Source organism: Gymnoscopelus microlampas, assembly GCF_963454915.1.
Source record: "Gymnoscopelus microlampas genome assembly, chromosome: 12".
Classification (NCBI taxonomy): domain Eukaryota; kingdom Metazoa; phylum Chordata; class Actinopteri; order Myctophiformes; family Myctophidae; genus Gymnoscopelus; species Gymnoscopelus microlampas.
In genome coordinates, this window is record NC_139949.1 from 12,734,859 (window position 1) to 12,741,209 (window position 6,351).

A 6,351-nucleotide genomic window follows, 5' to 3' on the forward strand; every position below is an offset into this window, starting at 1 on the left:
TCTGTCCTGATTTTGTCCATTTTTTGCTAATACTCCTACCGATTTTGTCCAAACATGACGCAAATCAGTACACATTATCTCAATAGTCATGTGATCAAGATGAATCTGTCAAATTGTTCATATTTCATCCTGATTGGCTAAGATTGGCTTTCAAAGTTTGCAGGTGTCGTCCGTTTTGAACAAAATACCTCAAATCACGAACGCAGCGACCGATTGCTGTGAAACTTTGCACACACATTCCCACTAGGCCATGGAAGCCTATAGTGGCTATAACAGGCAGATTCCCGCGACCTGAAATACAAAAATGGCTTATGATCTCCTGTATAATAATTATTATTATTATTTTTATTATTATTATTATTGTAATTGATTTCTCACTACCATAAATAAATAACTAAATACATCTGGTAATCCCAGGTTAAAAATGAACCCCAGGATTTACAGTAATTCTGTCATTTTCAGTCATTAAGGAAAAGCCCTCTGTTGCCTCTGGCAAGGCCAGAGCTGAAACAACCTCCATATGTTATTGTATTGCAACACAAGCTGGCACACTTAAGATTCTTGACGAGAGAGGAGGGGGAGAGAGAGAGAGAGAGAGAGAGAGAGAGAGAGAGAGAGAGAGAGAGAGAGAGAGAGAGAGAGAGAGAGAGAGAGAGAGAGAGAGAGAGAGAGAGAGAGAGAGAGAGAGAGAGAGAGAGAGAGAGAGAGAGAGAGAGAATTTCGAGTGTAGGAAAGGGACATTTTTACACTGGGGATTTTGAGTAAAAACACTACACTGAGTATACACTGCAGTGAAAAAAGAGAAAAAAAGGTTGAGCTGTTTCCAACTTTTTTATGCGCTCTAATGACGCAGTGAAGCGTCAATCAATATGTTTTTGTTTCACCATTTCCACTCCCCTTCTCTTAATATTTCCACATAATTCCTGCTTGTAAACGTCATCAGCCAAGCCATTATTATCCTGTACTATAGGGAACGGGCATAGTGACGTCAGAGTTAAGATTCTCTGTTAACTCCGCCCACTTTCAACGTAAGTAAAGTATCAATACTGCAATGTAGAAATACTCTGTTACAAGTAAAAGTCCGGTAATCAAAATTTACTTGAGCAACTTGTGAGCTTGTAGATCGGCTATTTTCAAATAACCAAAGTGTAAATAGGGCTGAAGTGGTTAATGTATGTTTTGTTTATAATAATTAAAATCTACAAAGTAACTAGTAACTAAAGTTTTCAAATAATTGTAGTGGAGTAAAAGTACAATATTTGCCTCTGAGTTGTAGTGGAGTAGAAGCAAAAGTATTGCAAATTGGAAATACTCCAGTAAAGTGAAAGTACCTCAAAATTGTACTTAAGTACAGTACTTGAGTAAATGTACTTAGACTCCAAAATGACGACCGGACTACGTCATTCCAGGCGAGTCTCCGCCCTAAACTTCAACGGCCATACTTTTGTAGCTTTTGTCGCTGTCAGTGTGAATGTGGAGCGTGTGTGCGTGTGTGTTTTTTGGGGGGGTATAGCCGAGACATACAGAAAAATGTGTGTGCATGTGTGCGTGCGTGCGTGCGTACGTGCATGTGAGCGTGTGTTTGAGAGGTTTACACAGCAGGCGTCAGTTTAAATACACACTGAGGCCACAGGGTTGGTTGTAGCAGCTCTGGAGAACAGCAACAGAGCAGCAGTTTACTTTAGTTTACTTTCACTTTCACATAACTGATGATCATGCTCTTGTCCGGGAAACATGTGCATGTGATTGTTCAGAATCTGAATCCACGACTCTGGTTTCACTTCTGTTACACTAAGTAGTTAGTTTGCACTTTCCTTTGAGTTTTTCCACATTGTCATCAAACCTTGAAACACCAGTGGTTTATCCACAACAATTTGACCACTTAAACTAAACCACAAAGAGTTTCGAGCTTATAGATTGGCTATTTAAAAGTGAAACAAATGTCATTCCCAAAATTGGGATGCCAGTAGTTAACTGATTGATTGTTCATTTTTTTGCAATGATAAATAAGCTTTCAGGGGTAAGAAGAGGTGACATATGAACTGCATTTTATGACCATTTCTATCGTATCTCAAGACCGCACCCAGGGCCAGCCGCTGGCATAAGCAGTCTATGCGGTTGCTTAGGGCCGCAACCACTATGTGGGCGGGGAGCCCGTAATAGACACAGAAATTGTTCATACTAATTGAGAAACCTGTGAACGTTGGCACCTCAGAAGATCACACCTCTTGAGAAAGCTTGGCCTTTCTTTCTTCCTGTGATGTCTGCTCCCATTCAGTCATTTCTGGTGATGGCAGATCAGCTTTATTCATTTCCAAAGAAGAACACAGCGTCCTGGCACTAGACAGCGGGAACTAGCCAGGTTGCGGAGATGACTTATAGGGAAGTAAATTGGGCATAGCACTTTGTGATGATGTGGTCGAGGTTTCTATGGTTTCTGCAGGAGCAGAAAGAAACGCCAAACTCGCAGGCAATCAAAAAGCGTGATCCCATGTTCTATACATGTCACTGTGACTGTGACAGGTACTTCAAATGGCAGGTGAGAATTATAAGCCTGGTCAAATTATTAAAACTTTTAATGCAGTTTTGGACAGTCACAGTAAGTACACTTTTGGAGTATCAGCTGATAACAGACAGTATAATATTTGTCTTAGAAATGCAGAGGAGTAAAATAAAAAAGTAAATGGTATAGTAGTTATGGTATATTTACAGCACATTTATGGACAATTAATCGAATAATCACTTACTGATAATTTGTTTTTCCATATAGATGGATATTCAATTAACATTTTCAAGAAAACAGACAGGTTCAGGTGAGAGAGAGAGAGAGTGTGTGTGTGTGTGTGTGTGTGTGTGTGTGTGTGTGTGTGTGTGTGTGTGTGTGTGTGTGTGTGTGTGTGTGCGTGCGTGCGTGCGTGCGTGCGTGCGTGCGTGCGTGCGTGCGTGTGATTGGGAGGTTGTGCTGGGAGTGTTTTGAGGCCACAAACAATCTCGCTTTAGGGCCGTCCTAGGGCCGGCCATGACCGCACCAAAATAAATAATTATAATAATCTTCAAAGGATAGTAATGCTGTCTTCCCACATGACCTTTTCCAGCAGGTTGTAGACCCAGGGTCATGCAGCCACATAACAGTGCTGGTAGGGATTCTGAGTTTAGCACATTCTGTCTCCAGGGTGGTCACTAAGAATCTGGGATGGGTTACAAATGTCAACTGTGAATTAAAAGAGCAGACCTAGTGTAGAGCCCTGGGGTACCCCAGTCGAATAAGTCGGGTTTAAGGGTATGGTCCCGACTAACTTTGATTCTGCCTATGTGGCCGTGTTTTTGCAATGGTTTTCAATGGGAACGGAGAGCCTTTATTGTTTCCATTTCGCGGATTTCTGCAACATAATGTTCCGTACCGTAACCACTTTCCTTAATCCTTAACAAAGAAATTAGAAATACTGCATTGCAATTGTTTGCTTTACAGCCGTGTCTGTCCAGACTCATATATTAGTGAATGAAGACTTTGAAGGAACATGATGAACATGTTTTGTGTGGTCACAGTGACCATAACCACTTTCCTTAACAAATAAATTAGAAATTGGAAATACTGCATCGCAATTGTATGCCTCCGCCAACCAAATTACAGCCTGTTTTGTCCACACTGGATGACAATGACAAAAAAACACGAGGTACATTTATTTTAGTACTACATGTTTATTTGTCCAGACTTCTATATTAGTGAATACGACTTTGAAGGAACATGATGAACATGTTTTGTGTGGTCACAGTGACCATAACCATTGAGCACCTGCTTCTAATTAGTTCATGCTTGAGTCAAAGAAGACGTTTTTTTGCCAAACGTCATGAAATGCCCTCTGCGAGATATCGCATTCACAAGGTTGGGACAAACATGAGCTCACAGTAACCTTGACCTCCACCAATAGAGATATCTCATTCACAAGGTTGGGACGGTCGGACAGACGGACCTGAAAACGTGACTGTTCCTGCCAGGGCTGGCCTGTGACCTTTGCTACGTGTAACCCTGATCCTCTGTTGAATGCAGATGCCTGGATAGATGTTCTGTTGTTGTTTTTTTGTTACTTTTTTATTCTGTGTCATTCCTCTTTCCTGTCTCTCTCCATTTTTTGTGGCAGGTAAACAAAAATGCCTTCAAAAGTGCACACCAGGGGTCTGCAACCTTTTTGACATGAAGTGCCTATTTACTTGATAGTCAGTGTGCCAAATCAACAATTAAGTGTAAATACGACACCACATCAACATATTTGAATTGTCCAAATACATAACAATGACATCAGGACATTGTAATGATCATTAGACTAAGAGCAATAGTCCGACCTATCTGTTGTATCGGTGATTTTGTTAGTGGGGTGGGACTCTATTTTAATGACGTTACGCACAGTCGCCTAACACCTACGCTACAGGTCACACACAGTGTTGCCAGATTCTGTGAGAGAAACAAGCAACCAGGTCTAGGAAAGCCAGCCCAAAAGAAGCGACTATGGGCCACATGAGCACTTTAACATATACATCAGCTATTTGAAAATAGAAATTACTATTTTCAAATAAAATCTTGCGGGGAAATTATAATAACCAGATCTGGCAACCCTGGTCACACAATGGATAATTGATATGCATCTAGGCTCATTCCTATTTTAATCCTATGTTAATTCATGTTGGTGTGACAACCGGCAGTCGGCAGCCTTTGTTAACTTTGTTGAGGTGTGAATTTACGGTTGTTTTAAATCTATGCATGTGCGTGTGCGTGCTCCTGCTCAAAAAAGGGGGTTGCAGGGCGTGTTACAGCGTCCCATGACCAATGCAGCCCTGCTCCTAGACTCCCACCGTATCTTATTCATCAGTCAGGGGTCAGAGGTTGCATACCTGGACATTAGTTTGACTCTGCCTTTGTCTGTTTGATCTTTGAAAGACGCCTCATGTCTCAAAATGACACTAAACACTGGAGGGCTGGTATGCCCAAACATCTATTTAAAGGAGGAGTTCACCCAAAAAATACTTATTTTCTATCAATTGCACACCCCATGAAGCCTTGAATTCATGGATATATTTTTGTTTTTGTGGCATTCCTAAGCCAATAATTTGATGACCGGGTGTATTTCCGGTAGGAGACACAAAGTCTCCTACCGGATACATTAGCCGGTAGGAGACGGGAATCAAATAATTTTTTGGGGTGAACTACTCCTTTAAGCTTGCTTTGCTTTTTTTGCCATTATTCTCTGAGCCAGAACTGCTGCAGGGTGATTGCAATCATTTTGAGCTGGCATGTGACCTAGGTTTCTTCTTTTAAAATATATTTATATTTTAAAGGAAAAATCATATATCTCACACTTAATGCCAGTGTGCCAGTGATTACCCTCTCCTGTGCCAATGGTGGCACGGTCCATGCCTAAGGTACACCATATGGGGGCACTGGCACTGGGTTAAATAGCCAGAATGTTTGTTGCTGCCTGTGTACAGTATTACCCTATGCCATAGAGCTAGAGGTAGGTACTCAGAAAACACACCTACAGGGGTTGATGTTGAACTTGTTGATATTTGGTTCCCTCTAGTGGAGAGAGTATGACGGTGCTTCTGTGCCACAGGAAATAAGCTGAATGTAGGGAGCCAGTGACCAAGACATCTTTGCCAGTGAGAAATTCAACACTGGTCAGATGACGCCATTTACAGGAAAGATAGTAATTACTTTTTTAGGAGATTACTGGAATTATGCAGAGCCACTATTCTACAACCGCCATCTGTTTTAGGGCTGGAAGAATGTAGACTGGATGCCGACACTTGTTTCGATCTCCAAATGTTTAAACTTTTCAACCATCAAAGTCGTCAGCATTTGTAATTACCTGTCATTTTACTGTCTCTTTCTGTCTGTCTGTCTGTCTGTCTAGCTTTGAGTCAAAGCTAGAACACAATATGCCCAACACATCATCAAGTCAAAGCCTTTGACTTGATGATGTGTTGGGCATATTGTGAGTTAGAATCCCATTCTTGTCCTGCCCACCTTTTTGAGTTATGCCGTCTGTTAATGTCTCATACCAGAGTAGGATCACAACATCAAAATGTATCATTTAGTATGCATGGTGAACCCTGGTAATTCTATAATTCAAGCCAACTGGGTTGTTTATTTGTGTGACTGAAAATATCTTCACATTAACTAGTCATAGAGGTTCATACATACTTTTGCCAATCACAGTGTAATAAACTTTAAATTCACCAACATAATCACTGTTCAGTTGTGTGTTTATTTTTATGTTTATGATTCCACTGTTGTATATGTTTACATTCTTATTTTTTGTCCTCACTGGATGACAATGACAAAAAACACGAGGTACA